The sequence below is a fragment of the Miscanthus floridulus genome, chromosome 12, assembly GCF_019320115.1.
Source record: "Miscanthus floridulus cultivar M001 chromosome 12, ASM1932011v1, whole genome shotgun sequence".
NCBI classification, from domain to species: domain Eukaryota; kingdom Viridiplantae; phylum Streptophyta; class Magnoliopsida; order Poales; family Poaceae; genus Miscanthus; species Miscanthus floridulus.
In genome coordinates this window covers 11,452,355-11,474,308 of record NC_089591.1, presented here as the reverse complement: position 1 = coordinate 11,474,308, position 21,954 = coordinate 11,452,355, and the positions used below count along the sequence as shown (strand labels likewise).

At 44.0% G+C, this 21,954-nt stretch overlaps 1 pseudogene; it reads right to left on the bottom strand.

The window, feature by feature from the left end:
• Nucleotides 1–5,921: 5,921 nt before the first annotated feature.
• The window catches only part of LOC136495547 (ABC transporter C family member 14-like), a 30,165-nt pseudogene continuing 14,132 nt past the window's right edge, over nt 5,922–21,954 (bottom strand).

Below are 21,954 nucleotides of genomic sequence, written 5' to 3'. Positions count from 1 at the left end.
TTCTTATTATTTGCTTGCTTTGGTCGTGTTGGCATCAATCACCAAAAAGGGGGAGATTGTAAGGAAAATGGACCCTTAGCCCATTTACTTTGGATTTTGGTGTTTGATGACCAACACAACCAAATTGGACTAATGAATTTGCAAGTGTTTGTTTTGTAGTTCAATAGGGTGCAAGACGTAACTTGGACGAAGGCGACATGATGATCGGATGATCAACACCTCAAGCAAGACCTTAGGAGCACAAGAGAAGACCCAAGAGATCAAGCAAAGTCCAAGCATCAAGATTGGAACCAAGCTGTATGCAAGATCGCGAAGAAATGAGCTCATTGTGGTGACCGGATGCAGGACCGGACGCTGGACAAGCAACCGGATGCTGCGACCGGACGCTGGGCAAGTGGCTCGGCAGATAGGTGACCGGACACTAGACCGAACGCTGGCGGCAACCGACTGGATGCAGGACAGCAGCGTCCGATCAAGTACAGAGAGGTTCCAGAGCGGTAAATCTATGACCGAACGTGTCCGGTGGTAGGCGACCAGACGCTGGACAGTGTCCGATCAGTATATTGCTGGCTCAACGGTCGGGACGACCGGACACGTTCGGTCAGGCGATTCAGTGTCCGGTCAGTAGCAGTTTCACGGGAGTTCGACCCCAACGGCTACTTTCTTAGTGGGGCTTATAAATACAACCCCCAACCGGCCATTTGAGTGAGTGGAGCTGAGGAAACATACCAAGGGTGTTGATACACCATTTTAGTGATCTCCACATGCATAGTGCTTAGTGTTTTATTAGGTGATTAGCATAAGTGCTTTGCGAAGTTCTTAGGTTGATTAGACCACCGCTTATGCGCTTGCTCTAGGTGTATGCCTAGTGTTTAGTGAGGTTTACATACCTCTTGTCACCCCATGCTTGCGAGCACAATTGTTGTACATTGGAGGAGCTTGAAGTCTTGCGAGATCACACCAACAGCGTTTGTGGTGTGGCCGCCACCGTGTACTGGAGGGAACAAGGCCCACGACGTTTCGGCCAGAAGCTTGATAGTGAAGACGGTGGGGAGCATCCGGGAGAAGCTTGCTGAAAGGCACGTCAGAGACCCACTTGCTCGTGGGGAAGGCCTGAGGCTATCCACAGAGTTACCCGACCGGGAGCTTGGCCCTTGCGAGGGATTCCTTGCGAGGGGCTCCAACGAGGACTAGAGGGAAGCTTGTGCACTTCTCGATACCTCGGTAAAAATACCGGAGTCATCGACAGGAGTTTGCATATCTCTACCTTGCTCTTTAGCTTCCGCATTTACTTTAATTGTATTACTAATTTTTGTGGTAGAGATAGCAACACACTAGCAAAACCGTAGTTGCACATTTAGATAGTTTATCTTTTGCATAGGTTTTGCTAAGGCTAGAAAAAGACGCCATAGTTTAGAGTTAGAATTTTAAGTTGCCTAATTCACCCCCCCCCCCTCTTAGGCGTCATGGTCCCTTCACACATCTTTCAACCTATCTTTACTTCAACGGTCTCGTAATGCGAACTACTTGTGAAAGCACTCGATATCGGCTAAAACAGCCGATTCAGACATAGCGCACAGTTAAAGTCATGTCTTATCATAAATAGACCTACCGAATAACGATCCCCACTCCATGATGCTAACAGTGGGGTGTGAGGTAGATTCACACAGGCCATGATAACGGGCCATGGAACGGTTTTCGCTGGCCAATAAATCTACTCAAGACGCAACATGCTTTAACCGCACGCTATGCACGATCAAGATTGATGTAAAACAACCGATAAAACGTAACTCATCGTTTAATGTATAGATTAGGTCAGTTTTAGATTAACAAATGATGGGCTAAACAGGATATAAGGCCGATCTAGATCAATCACAATCGAGCAGAGTGATATTGCTGTAATTTAGATGAATAATAAAAGCAATAAGCAATATCGATAAATTAATGAATCTACCAAAGACTGCCATTCTAAGGTACAGCCGATAACTTGACCTTGATCTAGTTCATGCAGTGGGGGTTGATCGGATCGATGCAGCCATACTTGAACTAGGCAAGAATCGATAACTAACGTATACCAGAGTTGCAGTGGAGGTTGATCGGATCGATGCAGCTGTACGAACAGAGGTATAAGCCATGACGGTACTTAAAACAAGCAGTGGAGGTCGACCGGATCGATGCAGCCGTACTTGCTGAAGAACTCGCCGAGATCTACTCTACTCCTACTCCTAAGGGGTGGCTGGAGCCAAAAAAGTAAATGACTTGTATATTGGATTGATTGTTGTCCTTTTTACAATAGCCGGGGTTCGGTATTTATACCCGGACCTGTGCATGACTCCTGTCTAAGCACGACTTGTCACAATTTTTGACCCTAGAGAAAACATTCCTAATTTAAGATAACTTGGGCTCTAATCATTCCCCTTTTGTAGAGTCCATCATGTTTCGTCCTAGCGCTGATCGTAGCCTTTGTCATTATCTGCCAGCGCTGCCTGAAGAAAGCCGATTCCAGTGCTGCATTCGAATCAGCTGATCCCAATCCGCACGCAATTGATTCTCTACTGACATGATCTTGGAAGCTATCAAATCCCTATGACTCTTCTTCCAAATTTTGGTGTAAACACAAAGAGATCCATCTCCTCTGTGAGACGATGAGTCCCCTCAATGAGGGCAGTGATTGGCTCATCACTTGATGGTGATGGATGACCGACCGCAAAAGCCATAGGAAAGGATCCCTGACTCATGACATGGAGGCGGCGGAAGTCAATGGTGAGGCTTGGGGCGGATGGTGTGGTGGCTGTTGTGTGAAAGCTCTAGTTTGGTTTTGGTTAATTGATGAAACCCTAAGTGCTAACCTAGTTTATTAAAGTATTTATGAGATAGGTAGCACTACTCCAAGTGATGAAGCAAGACTTATGTTCATTTTATAGAAACTAGACCCTTGCTTGTAATGTTGATCTCATGGGGTATTCTAGTTTTTGTGTATATATGGTTACTAATGGTGCTAAGGATGGTATATTGGTGCACTCCGATTGGTATCATGCTTCAAAGGTCCATCTCTTATACCTTAGCATCATACGGTAGAAATTGTCTTCTATATTTCCTATCTAAGCATATGTGTAAGCTACAATCCAAACTCTTAGCACATATGTAGGGGGAGCAATTGCTACCATTTGGGATTCATGAAACTTGTCCATATCCTTTACACATGGTAAATATGCTTGGGCAAGCAACATGGATTCAATTAAATTTCAACTCATATCTTTGTGAAAGGGTTGTCATCAATTACCAAAAAGGGAGAGATTGAAAGCTCTAGTTTGGTTTTGGTTAATTGATGAAACCCTAAGTGCTAACCTAGTTTATCAAAGTATTTATGAGATAGGTAGCACTACTCCAAGTGATGAAGCAATGGCGAAGATCATGACGATGGTGATGGCATGGTGATGATCAAATGCTTGAACTTGAAAAAGAAGAAAGAGAAAAACAAAAGGCTCAAGGCAAAGGTATAAATAGTAGGAGCCATTTTGTTTCGGTGATCAAGACACTTAGCGAGTGTGATCACATTTAGGTTAGATAGCCGTTCTATTAAGAGGGGTGAAACTCATATTGAAATACGGTTATCAAAGTGCCACTAGATGCTCTAACTCATTGCATATGCATCTAGGATCTAGTGGAGTGCTAACATCCTTGAAAGTATTTGTGAAAATATGCTAACACATGTGCACCAGGTGATACACTTGGTGGTTGGCACATTTGAGCAAGGGTTAGAAACTTCACCGGCGGAGTGTCCACCTGTAGAGTGCAGATAGTCCGACGGTGCCACCGACGCCCTATACAGAAAAGACAGGGGTTCACAGAGTGATCAGACGCTGGTGGTGCAGTGACCAGACGCTAGGTTCAGAGTCCGGTCAGTGACAGCAGTAAGCACACAGTCTCGGTCTCGTGACCGGATGCTGGCGTGTAAACTGACCGGATGCTGGCAGGGTGTGTCTGGTCAGTGCTGATGTACGCTGACGTGAGGTGCACAGAGGAAACGTTGAGTGACCGAACGCCGGGTGAGTCCGGTCGAGCATGACCGGACGTGTCCGATCGTGAAATTTCGCGTTTGGAACCTTACTGGAAACGATCGGACGCTGGGGTCATGCGTCCGGTCACTTTCTAACTGACGCGTCCGGTCATCACTTGACCGTTGAAATCAGGCGATCGGTGTTTGAAGCCGATGACACGTGGCAAGCATTGGGCGACTGGACGCTGGGGTCCTGCGTCCGGTCACCCCGAGTTGTGCCCAGTGAAGGGGTACAACGGCTCTATTTCATGGGGGCTTTTATTTAAGCCCCATGGCCAGCTCAAGCTCACTCTCTTGGCTATTTGCATTGACATAGCAACCTTGTGAGCTTAGCTAAAGCCCTCCCACTCATCTCCATCATTGATCCATCATCATTGTGAGATTGGGGGAGAATCCAAGTGCATTGCTTGAGCGATTGCATCTAGTGGCACTTGGCATTCGTGTTTCGCTGCGGGATTCACTTGTTACTCTTGGTGGTTACCGCCACCTAGTTGGCTTGGAGCAGCGAGGATTGTTGAGCGGAGGTTGGTGATTGTCTCCGACTCTGATCGTGGTGATTGTGAGAGGTCTTGTGCCTTCCCCGGTGGAGAGCCAAAAGGTAACTCTAGTGGATTGCTCGTGTCATTGAGTTACCTCACTTGTGGGTAGGTTCTTGCGGTGTCCAATTGTGTGGACGAGGTTCGTGTAACACCTCTTAGCCGCCGAACCACCAAGTGTTGGTCGACACAACGGGGACTAGCGTGCCGGCAAGCACGTGAACCTCGGAAGAAAAATTGGTTGTCTCTTGCCCTTTGGTATTCTCTCGGTGATTGATTTAGTATTCATCTTGTGATTAGTTCACTCCTCTACGCGGTGGTATAATCACCCTACTCACTCATTTATATTCTTGCAAACTAGTTGTGGCAAGCTCTTTAGTGTAATTAGAATTGAGAGCTTGCTTTGTTATTTTAAGTTCATCTAGTGGAGCTCTTTAGAGTAGCAAGATTGAGAGCTCTTAGTGAGTAGTAACATTGCAAGTTGTGTGCCTAGTAATCATTGCAACTAGAATTGTTGGATAGGTGGCTTGCAACCCTTGTAGAGCTAGAGCAAGTTTGCATTTCGCTATTTGTCATACTAATCAAATTGCTCTAGTTGATTTGTACATTTTTAAATAGGCTATTCACCCTCCCTCTAGCCATATTAGGACCTTTCACTGTGTTTGGTGGCAGAGCAGAGGTGGAAGAGGAGCGCCTGGAAGCCGATATCACATGTTAAGAACCTTAGTTCATATCGGGGATAGGGAGGATAATCATTGCCAAGAGGAAGGCCGAGCAAAGTCGGTGTAGAGGGAGACTAGAATATTTGGGGGTAACTAGATTGTTTGTTGTTCATTGCTTGATTCTCTCTCTGCCGGTTACAAGATATAAATAGAAGTTCTTGAGTCCTAGCTCCTCGATTCTCTCCTAGCCATTAACTTCTTACTCCCTAACCAGCAGCGTACTGCCATTGACTGCATGCAGCTGGCTGTGCATGCGCCTCCCCCAGTTTTAACCCCTAACTGGCAGCTTCACTACCATTGATTACAGCATGCACCTCCTGGATTACCGTTCTGGCTGTATCTTGAGCCCTGGGATGCCTTTGATACTAGCGCCCCCACATCACAAAAGGTGATCCCTAAACTTTCAAAGTATTTTTCCTCTCTTGTGTGAGCTTCTTATCAAATTGCTGCAAAGCTACAACAGCATCAGGAGTTTACCACAGTTCACTCATAATATTGCAAACTTTCTAGAGTTGCATTCCCTGCACATTCCTCCACATGTACACTAAAGTCAAGCTACCAACTTCCACTTATTTTTTAAAAACTCGCCGTATCAAGGTACGGTTACAGGTTCGATGAGCGATTGGCATACTCCTGAACCATAGCACCGAAGAGGGACGGTTGTTCGATCAACCTCGATGGTGAGTCAAATTCTTTTACCAGACCTGAAAAGAAAATGGTAATACTTTAGAATAACATTCTGGAACACAAAACTACGCACACTAATTTTACCAGATACCAAAGTCTATATGCAACAAACAGCTCTGAAAATGAATGCACTGACTGAAGGGACCTACCTGCATCCAACACCAAAACTCTATAACAGTCCATGACTGTTGGTATTCTGTGTGCGATGCTAGTTATTGTACATGATGAAAACTCCTGCCGCGTGATCTTCTGAATTATGGCATCAGTTTGGGAATCAACTGAAGCAGTTGCCTCATCCATAAATAAGATCTGGGTCTGCTTCAGTATGACACTTCCAAGACAGAGGAGTTGTCTTTGGCCTACACTCCAGTTCTCTCCACTATCAGCCACTATGAACAACCAAAGCAAAAGAAATGAATAGAATGCCAACAGATATACAATAACACAAAGAAGCATAAAAATAGTAATACCTGGAGCATCAAGTTTTTCAGGTTTGGAAACTACATCCTTCAACTGACAGCGCTCAAGAGCCTGAAATGTTGTCAATCAATGTCCATGGTTAGTTAAGGCAGATAGGGCATCATGTTGGAATGAGAATAAAATAAACTACTCCCTCCATTTCAAATCATAAGTCGTTTTAACTTCAAACCAGTTTTTGTAGCTGTGACCAAGTTTTCAGAAAAAATAAATCAACATCTACAGTATCAAATAAATGCACTATCAAAATATATGTCATGGTGTATCTATGAATCTCGTTTGATGTCCTAGATATTTTTGTATTTTTTTCTATAAACTTGCTCAAAGCCAGAAAAGTTTGACTTATGATATAACTAAAGATTCAAAATATGGAATGGAGGAAATACATGTTAGTGATGCTGTACCTGCCATATTTCTGCATCTGAATACTGCCCAATTGGATCAATGTTGCTTCGAATTGTTCCTTCAAACAGTACGGTTCCTGTGGAATTATGCCAAAATGAGATCTCAAATCATGCAGACCCTGTGTGCATATGTCTATTCCATCAATGATCATTTTTCCCTCTGCAGGTTCTACGAGCCTGAACAACGCTTGGATCAAAGTTGACTTGCCACTGCCTGTCCTTCCTACAACTCCTATCTTTTCTCCACCACTGATACTTATATTAATGCCTTTCAGAATTAAAGGTGTATTTGGTCGATACCTAACCTGAAATAAAAAGATCAAAAAAAAATACTGAAATAAAAAAGGTAGACATCTTCAATTGTTGTAATAATCCCTAACTGCAAACAGAATGTTTCAATGCATCATTCACTTGATTGAGTGCAAGATCTATAGAAAGTTGCCCCAGATTTATGTGCAGTGTAAGGTTTTGAATGCTAAGGAAAGAAAGGGGGACTAGATTGATTTGAGTACTTTGAATCATAAAAGGCACTAACAGGGAAAAACTAGTAAAACAAAGGTAAATAAGGACCACTAACCTTTAGATCCTTAATGTCAATGTCCCCATGAGTGGGCCAATTTGAAGAAGGAAGATGCTCTTCTATTTTCCATGCTGCCTCGGAAGGAAGAGCACTGAACTGATTTATCCTCTCAACAGCAACCATATCGTTTTCTAACATGCAGCTAATGGATATTGCAAAGTACACCAGAGAATTGAAGGAGAGGCCATAAGATAGAGACATACCAACAAATTCTGCAAAAGCATAGCAGACATCAGTCTACGATAAGGTCATCATCATAAACCTACAGAGACTAATTACCAGCTACAACAATTAAGGTAGGGCAATTTGTCTACAGGATACTTAAAAAACCAGCTTGTCTCTAGGACTCGGACAAAAAAAGACTTCTCTGTAGGATGACAAAAAAAACAATAGTGATCGATAGACAAAATCAAGGAAATTCACTGTGCCTAGACAAATTTCCCATTAAGAACATTATCATCAGTTGATTACTCGCTTAAAAAACAGAGAGAAAATAATCATGTATATATAGATTCAAACATATACTGACAACCATGTAGCATAAAAAATAAAAAGGACATAAGTCAACCATTTAAAAAAAAAACAGACAGTACTCTTGGTGTTTTACTTCTATGAATGAAGCAATTAGGGACAAACTGCTAAATATATGAAGCTGAAATTGATGTCTTCTCATATGAGATTGTATGTCTGGTTGTTTATAAAAAAGGGCAGCCCTGGTGCACGTAGCTCCTGCTTGCGCAGGATCAGGGGAAGGGTCCGACTACTTGGGTCTTTTGTACGTAGCCTTTCCCTGCATTTCTTCAAGAGGCTGTTTCCAGGACTTAACCCGTGACTTCATGGTCACAAGGCAACAGCTTTACCACTGCGCCAAGGCTCCCCTTCTATGTCTGGTTCTTTATGCTAGAAAAAAAATATAATCTAAAATATATTGATCTATACCTTTCTTAATAAAATTACTGGGCAGGCTGATCATGAGAAATGCAGTTATTGACGATACAAGTGTTCCAATTAGCTCCAGTCGGAAACTGAGCCATTCGGTTGCGGCATAGTTGTGGAAGTACATGCGCAAACTTGAATTAATTTTGTCTAAATTTTCCTGGAAAAATTCTTTCTCCTTTTTGAAACATCTTATGGTTGTGGCGCCAAGAACAGTTTCAGAGAAGTGATCAATAACTGGTGCCTTTGTCACTCCTTCAAGTCGAGTTAACTCCCGTGAGGTTGCAAGAGAGCGATTCTGCAGAAATGAAGACTGAAATTGCAACTTCCATTATGTATTTTCTTTAATGTGCATTGCATGAGATAAATTTTTTGGCAGTTGGAGCATACCCTGTACCAAATGTTCAATAGTAGAAGTGGAATTACGGCTATAACTGATGGCCAGGCAACCTGACAAGTGACGATAATGGTGCTCAATACTGAAATGTACATTGAAATTGTCAGACCAACGAAAAATGCCAGCACAACATCAATGGTCGTTTGGTCAGATGATGCCTGAAAAGAGAAAGTGGAGGTAAAATAATTGCAGTATCACTCTTTTTAGGCCTCATACTAAAACCTAATCCATAGATGCCAAAGTACAAGAAACACACAAGACACAAGATCATACTATTTAAGCTACGTTAATGAGGTTTATTTCGATTTCCACCTACTTTGATTCATAGTGGAGGGTAATTAGGTATTTAGGTTTCCTGAGGAATTTATAATTACTTCCTATGTACTAGTGAAGTTTGGGACTTTCAGCCAATTACAAGATAAACCAAAAGATGAGATTTACCCAACTGAGAATCCTTCCTGAAGGAGTGGTATCGAAAAATGACATAGGGGCATGCAGAATGCTGTCAAACATCTTCTTGAAAAATATGTGAGCTGTTTGACGTCCCAAAACTGTCTCAAGAAGAGTCTTGATTACTTGAAGGACCATCGAAAAAGCGGCTATGGCCACATACACTCCAATGAACAATGATGGGTTAAATGGAATGCTTCCTGACGTTTCGTACGATAGCCAATAGTCACTAGCCATATCAGAGCCCTGCCACACGACTGCAAAGGCAAGCATGCCCACAACTCCCCACCAGCCCCAGGCCTCAGTCATGTATAGCTTGTACACTCGCCAACTTACTTGACCACTCTCCCTTTCCTCTTCCTGTATAATCTTAGAAGTGGCTGCTTCTATTTCTGGTGCAACAATCACCTTCTCACCCTTTCCAATGGATCTAGAGCGTAGAGAAGGGATTCTAACTACTGCAGTAGGCTGAAAATGTTCAGGTTTCTCTACTTGACAACGTTGCTCCACCAGTTCCATTGAACTGTCATGAGCAGCAACAAGAGCTGCAAAATCAGAACCTGCTTCTACTAATTCATCATACTTTCCTGATTGTGCAATCATACCATCTCTCATGACCTGCATGGACAAAAAGGATAAAAAGAAGTCAAGGACATATTGGGAAACTCTACTATTGTGCCCTTTTACAAGAAGACGATAGCCAATCCAAAAATCTCTATCATAGATACAAGTGTCTTATAACTGGAATAAATACTAATGAACTGAAATTATAAGTGTGATAATTAGTTTGCTGAATTAACTCCAACCTTTAGACCTATGATCTGGTCTGAACATTGTCTGGTCTGAACATTGCTATGGTTTTATTGGTTGTATCAAATAGTAGTTGGCATTTTGCTTTTTTTTAACCTTTTTTAAAAAAAGAAAGATTATTTTCTTGCTAGATATTAGCAGAATTCAGAACATGTTCATTACTCCCTCTCTCTCTCAATAAATAGATTCCTAGAGTTGTCTTAAGTCAAACTTTTTAAACTTTGACCGAATTTCTAGAAAAAAAACGTAAAGATCTATGGTATCAAATTAGTATCATTAGATCTACCATCGAATATATTTTCATAAGGTGCTCATTTTATGTCAAATATGTTATTACTCTTTTCTATAAAGTTAGTCAAACTTAAAAAAGTTTGACTGGCACGGATTCTAGGAATTGATTTATTTGGGGACGGAGAAAGTATTTTTTAAAAAAAAACTACCAGAACATTCTGATAATTATTTGTAACAGAACATATCTGAGAGAGTGCATAATGAACACCATAGAACCAAAATTGGACATCACACCCAGTTGTTTGTAAAGCTTACTACACGAAATAGTTTCGCTAAAAGAAAGCATATCGCCTGACAAGTAACTGCAATGGTGTAGCATCTAACTTACAAATATGTTGTCCACATTATGCAAGAAATCCACTTGGTGTGTAACAAGTATGATGGTCTTCCCCTTAAGTGTTCCCCTTAGACACTCCTGCAAAATAAAGGCTGCTGTTGTAATAGTGTGCAAAATTATATGGTTAATCAATCCCACTGTTGCAAAAACAAAGATATAAGTACGAAATATGGTTTGTCCATCGTTGGTTGTTATATATTAAATATATCAACGTAATCAAGTAGCTTTTTATCCTATGAGATTCCATTAACAGCTATTCCATTTTTATTTTGAGCAAAATAAAGAATTTTTTTTAATTTTAACACTTTTTGATAACTAATTTTAAATCTAACACTGCAAGTTTTTTTTAAACTAACACTTTTGGCCGCGCCTATTGCCCTGGCGCGGCCAAATGCCTGTGCCACGCCATGCATGGTGGTGCGGCAGAGGTCTGACGTGGCGACGACCGGTTTCGGTGACAGGTGATGTGGCAACTCTTGTCACGCCACCGCCCTTGACGCGGCAGTGACGCGCCCTGATACGTGGTGCGGCAGTGCCGCGCCCTGACCCGTGGCGTGGCAGAGCCGAATAAATGCCGCATTCAGTCCCGCCTGCCCGAGCAGCAAGCCCGCCGGGCCACCGCGCCCGCCGCCCGGCCGGCGGTACCTTAACGGTTTAATCCGAACGTGTCTCGCCGATAGTGGGAGTTATTCTAAGTATTGCTTGACGTAAAATCAATAGTAGATTTGTTTCTGTCTTTTGTTGAATTTTTTTCACGACCGAATAGATAATTTGATAAGCCAATGATTTGTTTTCCGTCTTTCATAATACGGTTAACCATCAATTTAACTAATCGATTATGAAAAATTGCCACCGGCGTCGAGATATGCCGGGACTGCTGGTTCCCGAAGTAGTTGGTACATAATCTCGCCGGCAGTGCTGTCGCGACGCAAAGAAACGAATATAAAATAGATAAATGAAGTCCGTGCGCAAGTTGACAAGCTGCCACATAACATTTTTATTGTTTTGACATAAGTTTGACATAACATAACCAAATAACCCCGTAAGTTTCGGATGCCAATATTCGTTTGACCTAACAAACTAAGACCTAGGAGTGTAAGGATCCCTCGGACGCCTCTGTCTCTTCGGATTTGTTGGCAACACATTGGGAGTGTAGCCAACGTCGGTATGGTCACGTCGACGGTGCGTATGGCTCGTACCCTGCAAGTATATGATACGCACGATTACTTATAATTCTTTATGATCGTTAGTTCATGGAGCCTACATATTTAAATAAACTATCTTTGATAGTACCTGTGAGGCTCCTTGGGTACCAAGCGGAGCACCACCTAGCTGAGACATGTCAATCTCGTGCTGTGGCCAATCGTCCCACTGGTCGTGCTGTCTGCGGAAGCCCGGGGGGTCATCGTCATCGTCATCCTCGGTTGCAGGGTCCTTCCTAGCGCTATGATGTGGTGGTGTACGCACTGCGGAAGTAGCACCTATCATCTGCTGAGAAGAGTCGGCTGGTGTCCTCAAAGAGGTTGAAGACATGGCACCCGACCACGGCGGGAGTGGCGGTTCCTCATAAGGAGTGTCCATGCAGCTCAGCTTCTGAGCTAGCTTCCTGCAGCTCTTCTTCACCTTCTGCATAAATAGACGTTAAAGTTAGTGCATTGCCCAAACGCATATACACTAAAAAACATTTTCGGAACGGACAAGTTTATGTTACCTCCACAAAAGCCACGAGAACGCCTGACCCCTGACCTCTAGACTCGTGAAGCCGGAACGCTGCTTTTGTTGGACAGCCTTGACAATTGTGTCGCCTGGGTATAGAAATACGGTTGCACAGTTTTAGTACACATACTTAATACCAAAAGGATAACAAATTATACCATTCAAGTATATTACCACGTATCTTTGAAGCGGGGCTCTCTCCAGTTGTGTGTCCTCCCTAATGGTAACGTCGTACACATCTTCGATGACATCTTCCTCCGAGTCCTCGTCAATCACCACGTTAGTGTACGGGGGCTTGATATGTGTCCTCGTAGACCTGTGAAGCCACCGTAGGTACTCGTCGAAGGTGTGCTGGTCATGTGGAGGACCTGTATGGACCGGATGTCGTACCCTGTTCTACTACAAATGAATGTGCGAGCTGTGTGTCACACGCCAATCCTTGGTCTTATACCTCTTCCTGTGGTCATACCTGCAACAAAACGATGTTAGTTGTACCACACACATCTGGATTGTAGCATTGTTATTAATCGATAACGCACCCGTGCAATTCTTGGTTAGTGGAGTAAAGCGATGGTGGGCAGCCTGTTATTCTCCCAAACTACCTGCAGACCCGAATGGGCAAGTGAATCTTGACCACATGGAAGAAAATAAGAGGGACATTGCAACGATACTCGTCTGACTCGTCCCTAGTGATAGGACTAAGATAGTACTGGAGCTCCGGAGCATCCCAAGGACACCAATGCACCTGAATTTTGTAATTGAGTTAGGTTGTGATATAGTGTACATCGAACAAGACACAGGTATGATAGTAAAGAGAGCGTAACCTAGTGCTGTGTCAGGACGTCGAGACCGTCCGTGTCCTCCCTGTACTTGCGCCTCGCATTCCCTCTAACTAACGCTGCTTCCGTCCAGATATACAGAGCTGTAGGGAGTGCATCCTACCCGTTCCATTGCTGCATTGAACACGATAATGAATTAGTCATTAATAATAAATTCATATGTAACTGTCTCCAAGAATATAGTGAACCGAAGTACTTACCGATAAACCATTATTAAGAGAGCTCCCAACGGGTCATTGTTCCCAACACCACACCTGGAGTAGGTACGAGCAACCCCCAAGGTTTGCATATCCTGAGGTGCGACGGCAGGCAACGCATAGCTGTCGATACGTCCATGTCAGGACTACGCTGCCCCAGCTGTACGCCGCTATGTTCTCCCACGACTATCGTAGTATATCAAGGACTGATCGTGTTGCCCGAGGCGTCTGGGAAGAGGAAAGCACCAAGAAAGTGCCAGAGCCACACATGAGCGAACCTGTCGATCAGAGCCTCCTCAGCCTGTGGGTCCAAGTAATCAAAGCGCTTCGTGATCCAGGACGACGAAACCCCAGAACTTTTCCTGAAATTGACCAAAGAAAATGAGACCCCGTGGCTGCAGGAAAGCAATGCAAGTATTAAATATGCTTGAATTACTCACTTATTTTTCTTGGAAGCATCGTCGTCCAGTGGAAGAAAGCCAGTAAACTGAGCCACCAGCTCCCTCCAGTGATCGTTGTCAACTATCTCTGTCACTGAAAGTCTCCCCAACCGAAGGCCTAAAATAGCCTTCACGTCCTGCAACGTCAAGGTCATCTCACCACAAGGTAGGTGGAACGTGTGGGTCTCATGCCTCCACCTATTATAAGAATAGAACGAATGTTAGTTGCCTCAAATTTGTTAGAAGAAAGTTTACGTACAAAGAATGCACTCGCACCTGTCTACAGCTGCAGTAAGCAGTGCTGGGTCAAGGGACGGAAAACCGTGGTTGACAATACGGACAAGCTCGAGGAAACCGACACGCTATATGTATGGCGCATAACGCTCGTCCCACTAGTATGCCCTAATGTGCGTGCGGGGCCTCAAAGGAGGCAACGATACATCTGCGTCATTGTCACTCAAGATGTGTGCTCGGTGCTAGTCGTCGTACTCCACCTCAAGAATGGGGTTCAACGGATGCTGCGTGGGAGGAGCTATCCTGTTACGAATTGATAAACAAAGCGTTAGAGTATTCAAATTAACAAAATTTAAATTAACATTAGTAAGTTCACAAACAAATCACTAACCTAACTATCCTAAATCCCTAAACCCAAAATCCTAACTATACTAGATAATAAATACATAATCAATCCCTAAAATACCTAAACCCTTTTGGGTTTAGAGTAAACTAGTATCTATACCTAAAATCCCTAACTAAATAACTAACTATAAACTAAATAATAAATACATAAACAATCCCTAAACCCAAAATCCTAACTAAACTAGAACACACAACCTCAAACCTACGTAAATCACAAACAAATTCACTAACCTAACTACCCTAAATCACTAACTATCATAAATCAATACCAATCATAAAACCCTAACTATCCTAAATTACTAACTATCCTAAATCACTAATTATCCTAAATCAATAATAATAATAAAATATGAAATCAACCCTAACTATTCTAAATTACTATCTATCTTAAATCACTAACTATCCTAAATCAATAATAATCAAAAAAATATGAAATCGACCCTAATTATTCTAAATTAGTAACTATCCTAAATCACTAATTATCCTAAATCAATAATAAGCAAAAAAATATATGAAATCGAGAGGAGGTACCTTAGGAGCGGGCGGCCTTGACGCGCCGGCGTTTGTGGCGCGGGCGCTGCGCGGCGGCCGGCGGCGCTGGCGGCTGACGGGCGACTACAGGCGCTGGCGGCGGGATGGCAGGTGCGTGCGGGCGGATGGGCGGTATTTATTCGGCTCTGTCGCGCCATGGATCTTGGCGCGGCGCGCGGCAAGAGCTGCCACGTCACCGGTCACCGAAATCGGTCGTCGCCACGTCAGACCTCTGCCGCGCCACCATGCATGGCGCGGCATAGGCATTTGGCCGCGCCAAGGCAATAGACGCGGCCAAAAGTGTTAGTTTTAAAAAAAACTTACAGTGTTAGATTTAAAATTAGTTATCAAAAAGTGTTAAAATTAAAAAAAAATCCCAAAATAAACCACATCATTCACATATATTTCTCATGTATTTCAACATCATTCAAGTTTAGTATTAATTAGTTACTCCGAGATATAGCAGTGTTCAATAAAAATATCGTAGGTGTATGACTCAGGAAGGGGAGTAATAATGCTGAAAAAAATAATCTGAAAAGTACTTCTTGACTCTAAAACTTATGGAGCTAAACCCGCTGACAAATAGTGGTAAACTTGGGTCCATTTCCTGTCACTTTCCATTTACTAGGAGGTGGGGGTGACTTCCCTAATCATGACAGTAGCTTCTATCTAATGAATAATTAATGGATCTTTTTCATATCACAATAAGTATAAGGAAGGCTTAGAATGGATAACACCATATCTACAAAATTTACAGGTTGTGTTTCACCAAAGCCACAAATTACAATATTTCTTCATCCGTTAACAACTTATAAAGCTTGTAGTAACTTAATTGCATCAAATGATGTTGTAAGGGCACGTGTGGTTGAAAATATATATACCGAAAAACAAAAGGTATACCTTAAAGATATTTGAACCAGTGTGTGCATCAACAGCACTGAAGACATCATCAAGAAGATATATATCACAATGTTGGTAGACTGCTCTGGCAAACTGAATATGCTGTTTCTGCCCACCACTGAGATTGATTCCTCACTCTCCAATTTCAGTCTGGTCTCCAAATTCCATCATTTCCAAATCTTTTTCCAGGCAGCAAGAACGAATGACTTCTTTATATCTTTCAGCATGCATCGGCTGTCCAAATAAGATATTCTCTTGAATGGTCCCATTTTGGATCCAAGCAGTCTGTGAAACATATGCAGTGCTCCCACATACTCTGACCTATCAAAAATGAAAGAAGTTAAATAAACTGGCACTAGTATAGAGTATAAATGACCAAACAGTATACTGTATAGGAAATATCATTATGCAGAAAATGCTAAACATGCTTTAAATGATATACTGTATAAGCTTTCTATGCTCATTATGGATTTGCACTGCTAAAGAAAATTTATACTTCAACAAATGGCTGGGAACTTATTCAACTAAGGAAAAATTGGTTTCATAGCATCGAAAGATCACGGCATCCGAAAAATACCATTAAAAGACGTCCGTCACGTAAAATACCACTGAAAGACTGGGTTGTTACCTTTAAATAGCATTCCATCACGGTAGACACTGATACCGTGAATCCCTCCGTCTAGCCCTCTTCTTTCTCAATCCAGCAGCTTCTCCGTTCGCATACAGGAGGTATAGCAGCTCCGTGCCCCTTGGCCTGGCAGCAGGGTGAGCGCCGTGCCTGTGCCCACCGCCGCGTGAGAGCGCGCCGTCGCGGACACGACCAGGGTGATCGAGGCGAAGCAGTGCCAGCCTGCCAGGTCGACGGGGGAATAGGCGGACAACGGCCGCGGGCACAGCGATGGCAAGGAGGATGAGGACAACCTAGGAGCTCATCGCCTAGCTAGGAGCGCGCGGCGACTCGGCCATTGCGATTTTCCATGAACCGCTGCAGCGATGCCTACCTCACCATGGATATGGACATGTCTGTGCCAGACTGCCAGGCATCAGAGGGAGTACTGCCACCGTAGACCGCGCCTCCACCGCCGCTATACGCGTACCAGCGGCCGTGCCATAGTAGTTAGTAACTGCGTGTAGTGATAAATGACGACATGAACACAAGCACCCTTGAACGATTGGTCGCTCATGGTCTGCAAGCACATCCTTGCAGAAGAGTAATTAAAAAGGTACGGCCAGTGCAGCCATCACCACCAATACCACCGCTTGCAGAAGAGTTCCGAGGTTCCGCGGTGCCGTAGTCCAGGTTCCTTGCCATGTCCACGGCGAGCAGCATGAAGGAGCAGCCGATGCCGGCGGCGGCGGTGAGCAGGACGCAATGGTCAATCATGATGGTGCCGCCGAGTAGCCCGCGGTAGGGTCCCTGCCCGATGTCCGGCAAGGAGGGGAGGAAGGCGCGATTCAAGATGGTTGCGGCATCGGTGCGTGCTGCGATCTCAAGCAGGAGGTTCACCGGGAGCTTTGGAGCCGGTGGAGCGCACGTTCGGCAACGCTTGCGTGCCGGCGTTTTTGCTTATACGGGAGGTCCTTCATCCTGGACGGTGTTGCCTCGTGAGGACAGAGAAGGCGAGGAACTGCTAGACGGAGAACTCAAACGGACGGAGGAACCGCTGGATTGGGGAAGAAGGTCCCTGACGGAGGGATTGACGACGACAACAGCAACCGTGACGGAATGCTATTTGAAGGTAACGGTCCACTCTTTAAGTGGTATTTTACATGATGGATGTCTTTCGATGGTATTTTCTAGACATCGTGATCTTTCGATGCTATAAAACCAATTTTCCCTTCAACTAAACGCTAAACAGTCGATCACCTATCCTTTAACTATTATTCGGTCTAAACGGATATTTAGACAAGCTAAATGGGAATTTAAATGGGACATCAAACAGACATGGCTTACCACCGTTTAGCGTTTAAACAGAGTTGAAGTTTAATTGGTGTAAACTGCCATTTAGGTGAACAGAACTATCAGGAAAAAAATTCCCACACAGTTAAAATGAAAACCTTTACACTACAAAGCATGTAAACTGATGGATAGGCTTTCAGTAAAACATCAAACAGACATACTCAGCTCAATAAGAGATAGAGACCATGTCAGGTTTAGAGAGGCATTTCATCAAACACATGGTGGTCGTCGTACAAAGGACTCCAAACCAGTATGCCAAAACAAGGCACAATATCATACGAGTTGGATTTGAAAGTCACTTGCATGATTTGCATCCATTCCAACCAGAACAAGTGAGAAAGCAAAATGCTAATCGGTCTAATTGAACAGGCTTCTCTACCCATGCAAATTACCAATTCCTATTGCACTTGTGGTTCGATACTTATTTTTGGAAACATGGCTGACCACACATTGTGTAGGGAGAATGTTGACTCGGGATGCTGACCACCAAACATGGACTCCTGAAGTGACCTTAGAGTTGATTTGGACCCAACCTACCTAGTAATTTGACAGTTCTGTATGCTGGTGGTCACTTTCGGAGAGTGTTGGAAAATGCAATGAAGAAAGTCCAACGAAAAACAATATTCGCTTTGAATCAGAAATTTCACACTCACCGTGCCAGAGATCTTCTCCATCTCCCCCATAATGCAAGAAAGCAGTGATGTCTTGCCAGATCCGACCATCCCAACCACCGCCGCAAGCTCACCCTTCCTTACCTCAACATTGATCCCCTTCCCGGCATCGCCTCGGGGAAGCTCTGCATAGGTGCGTCGAGCATTCGGAAGAACGCGGTCGCCGTGAACACCTTCCCGGCATCGAGCTGGACGCCAGTCAGCACGCACGCGCCGAACACAAGCACGGTCATGGCGAGCGGGCCGCTCCAGAGCACGACGGTGTTGGCACACATGAAGTACATGGACTTGGCTAGCCACCCGAGCTCTTCCTCCCGGAGGTCGCGGATCTTGTCCCCGAACGTGTCCTCCCACGCCTGCAGCTTGATGACGCGGATGTAGTTGAGCAGCTCGGTGATGGCCTTCATGCGCTCGTCTCGCTTACCGAGAAACTTGAACTGGTACTCGATGCTGAGCTTGTTGGCGAAGGCCACAACCACGGTGACCACGGCGATGGCGGCGACCGCGGTCAGCACGGCGGGTCCGAGGTGGGTGTAGAGCAGGGCGAGAGCCACGGCGATCTCCAGTGGCATGAGCCACAGGTTGTGGAGCTGGTGCGTGACGTTGGCCACCTCTTGGGCGTCCACTTCCATGTAGTTCACGATCGTTCCGGCGCCGTGAGCGCGGTGCGCGCCCGTAGACAGCCGCAGCGACTTGCGGTACACGGCGGCGAGCAGCGCGGCGCTGATGCGCATCCCCAGCCCTTCTGGCCCTGGAACTCGTAGTGGTGCGACGCCAGTATAGGTGGTCAAACGGGCCGCCCGGCACGATACGGACACGGGGACGTGTCTAACCCCTCATTCAACTCAGAATCACAGCCATACTTAAAAAAAAATGAGAATGACAAGCAACTTGATATATTCACTGAATTGAGATAACAAAATAATTTAAAGTCTCAAACACAGGTAGAGATAACAAAATAACATTTATTGTAAGCTTTAGTGCAATAACTGTTTCATTAAAAACCTGCCTAAGTAAAACTCACTTTTGTGAAAAAAACCTAGACAAGAAAAAAAAAGTACAGACCAGCTCCAATTATAAAGTTCATCAAAGTCTAGTCCATAGTCCATAATATTGCAGTCCCATTACATAAATGATAATTAATCAAGATAAAGTTCTTTAAATGCTTCTTCAAACTCCTTGTCCTCCACCATGTGTTGCAGCTGAGCTTCAGCAGCCTCCTAATCTTTGATGTAGGTCAGCATCTCCACCATTTATCACACCCAATTTTAAGAATAAAATTGAATGCACAATACTCATGTGTGCCCAGGAATCAGTCACACACACAAGTCGACAAATCATATAAAGTATCATCACGGTGTCTCTTACATCACAAATAATAACATTAAGTAGTCATACACAACACAACGGAATAGTAAAGGATAACACTCTCATGGAACACCATCACAGGGAAGGTCAACTGGTTGACCACAAGCCTAAAAATCCTCAGGGAAATCTTCATACCCGTTGTCATCTGTTACCCATCCGAGATTTTTATCCAAATAAAGAAAATAAACAAGTGTAAGTACATCCCGTACTTAACAAGCAAACATGGGGTTATGAAGCTCAAAAGGTTGACACTGATTTACTGCAGTTAGCATTTTTAGTAAGTCAAACTTTTATTCTTAGGTAATATCAAATTATGCTTAAGCTCCCATTTAATCCCATATGAACAGATATCAAGGTCAAGTGTCTCATATAACATCATAGAACATCTTAAATGATCATCAACAAGTATCCGGTTATTCTGTGAGTTTTCTGGGCCGCTCGTGACCGTGAGCACGGCTGTTATAACAGTTTGTTACCCTCTGCAGAGGTGGTGCACATTCACCGCGAGTCGTGATCCCCATATGCCCGGGTTAATTACTCCCATGTCACTACCAATGTGAACGGGCAGGGTACACTATGAAGCCATTTCATAGGTTTCCCTAACAAGTTAGGGCCGCTAGGTTTCCTTCGCAGGCAGATGTAGAAACCCCCCTTTCCTATGGCACATATCCATCGCGGCTATACTCATAGGAACAGAGGCGGCCCTATACCCAACGTGGCAAGCCCCATTTACGCCAAAAAGGTAACCTCTAACTAGCTAGAAAAGATCATATTACTGAGCTAAAGTCAGAGCCATATGACTCTCCCGGTTGCACTGTCAGTCCCAGTTTTTGTCGACAGATAAGTCCTTATGGAGGGCTAGGAGCAACATGATCAAAGGTCATTTGCACTTTCGCCCTATGGAACAGTTGATACAATTCATGTTAAACTCTTAGTCCCATAGAATCATTCATCATCATGTATATCAAGTTCAGTTAGAGCACTAGCAATCTACCCATATGCATTTAACCCATAGGAGACAAGGAACAGGATAAACAATCACTAGGATGTCCTTACGGGTATCAAAATTAGACACATGCAAATGAGTAATTGATTAAAGTGAAATAGGACATCAAGGTAGGCCCATGCTATACTTGCCTTGGTTCACAAACTCTTGCTGGTCCTGCTAGTCGTCGAAGAATTCCTGATCTCCAACGTTCTCCTCACCGTCTGAACGCGACCAACACGGCAACATACAACATTCCAAAAGCATTCATGCAAAGCAAACATTCCTATTATTAGAACAGTACACCAACAGTATAGAAAACAAGATAAAATGTTTGTGAAAATAATCTACGTCTCACTACGATCACGTTAACGCGAAGTTCACGAAAAATAGAGCTAAAATGCGGAAGTTATGGTTTAAACGGGTTTTCCTATAGCCATATATTTAATTAAATCTAACCATGAAATTAAAAAGTTCCAAACTTGACTAACAGTGGTTCTAACATGTAGGTTATGGAATTACGAAGCTAACGCGATTTGAATGGATCAATTCGGAGCTAAAACGACAATTTTATAAGCGAAACAGTTCAAATGGCATTTCTGTAAATACTGAAAACGTATTTTTGACTTAAGCCGTGAAGTTTACGTTTTCCAAACGAGAATGCGCATTCGGGGAACTACGCCTTGGACTATGGGTTCAATGAGATGTAAACCGAGGGTCTCTTTAGCTATTTGACCTCCGAAGAGGTATCTTCTAATCTCGACCGCTGATCGGAAAACGGACGGCTGGAAACGAACCGGGGGAGAGAAGAGAGAGAGACCCGGCCGGCACAGTAACGCCGGCGGCAAAGCACCATGGCCGGCGGCGCGGAGGTCTCAAGCGCGCTCGGTTAGGGGCTAGGGTTCACCAAATGAGAAACCGAGAGCATCGGGGTAGGCAGGGGAAGTAGGGGGTCTCGGCCATGCTGATACGGCGGCTGGAAGACGCGGGTAGCACGATGGCCGCCATGGCCGGCGGCCAA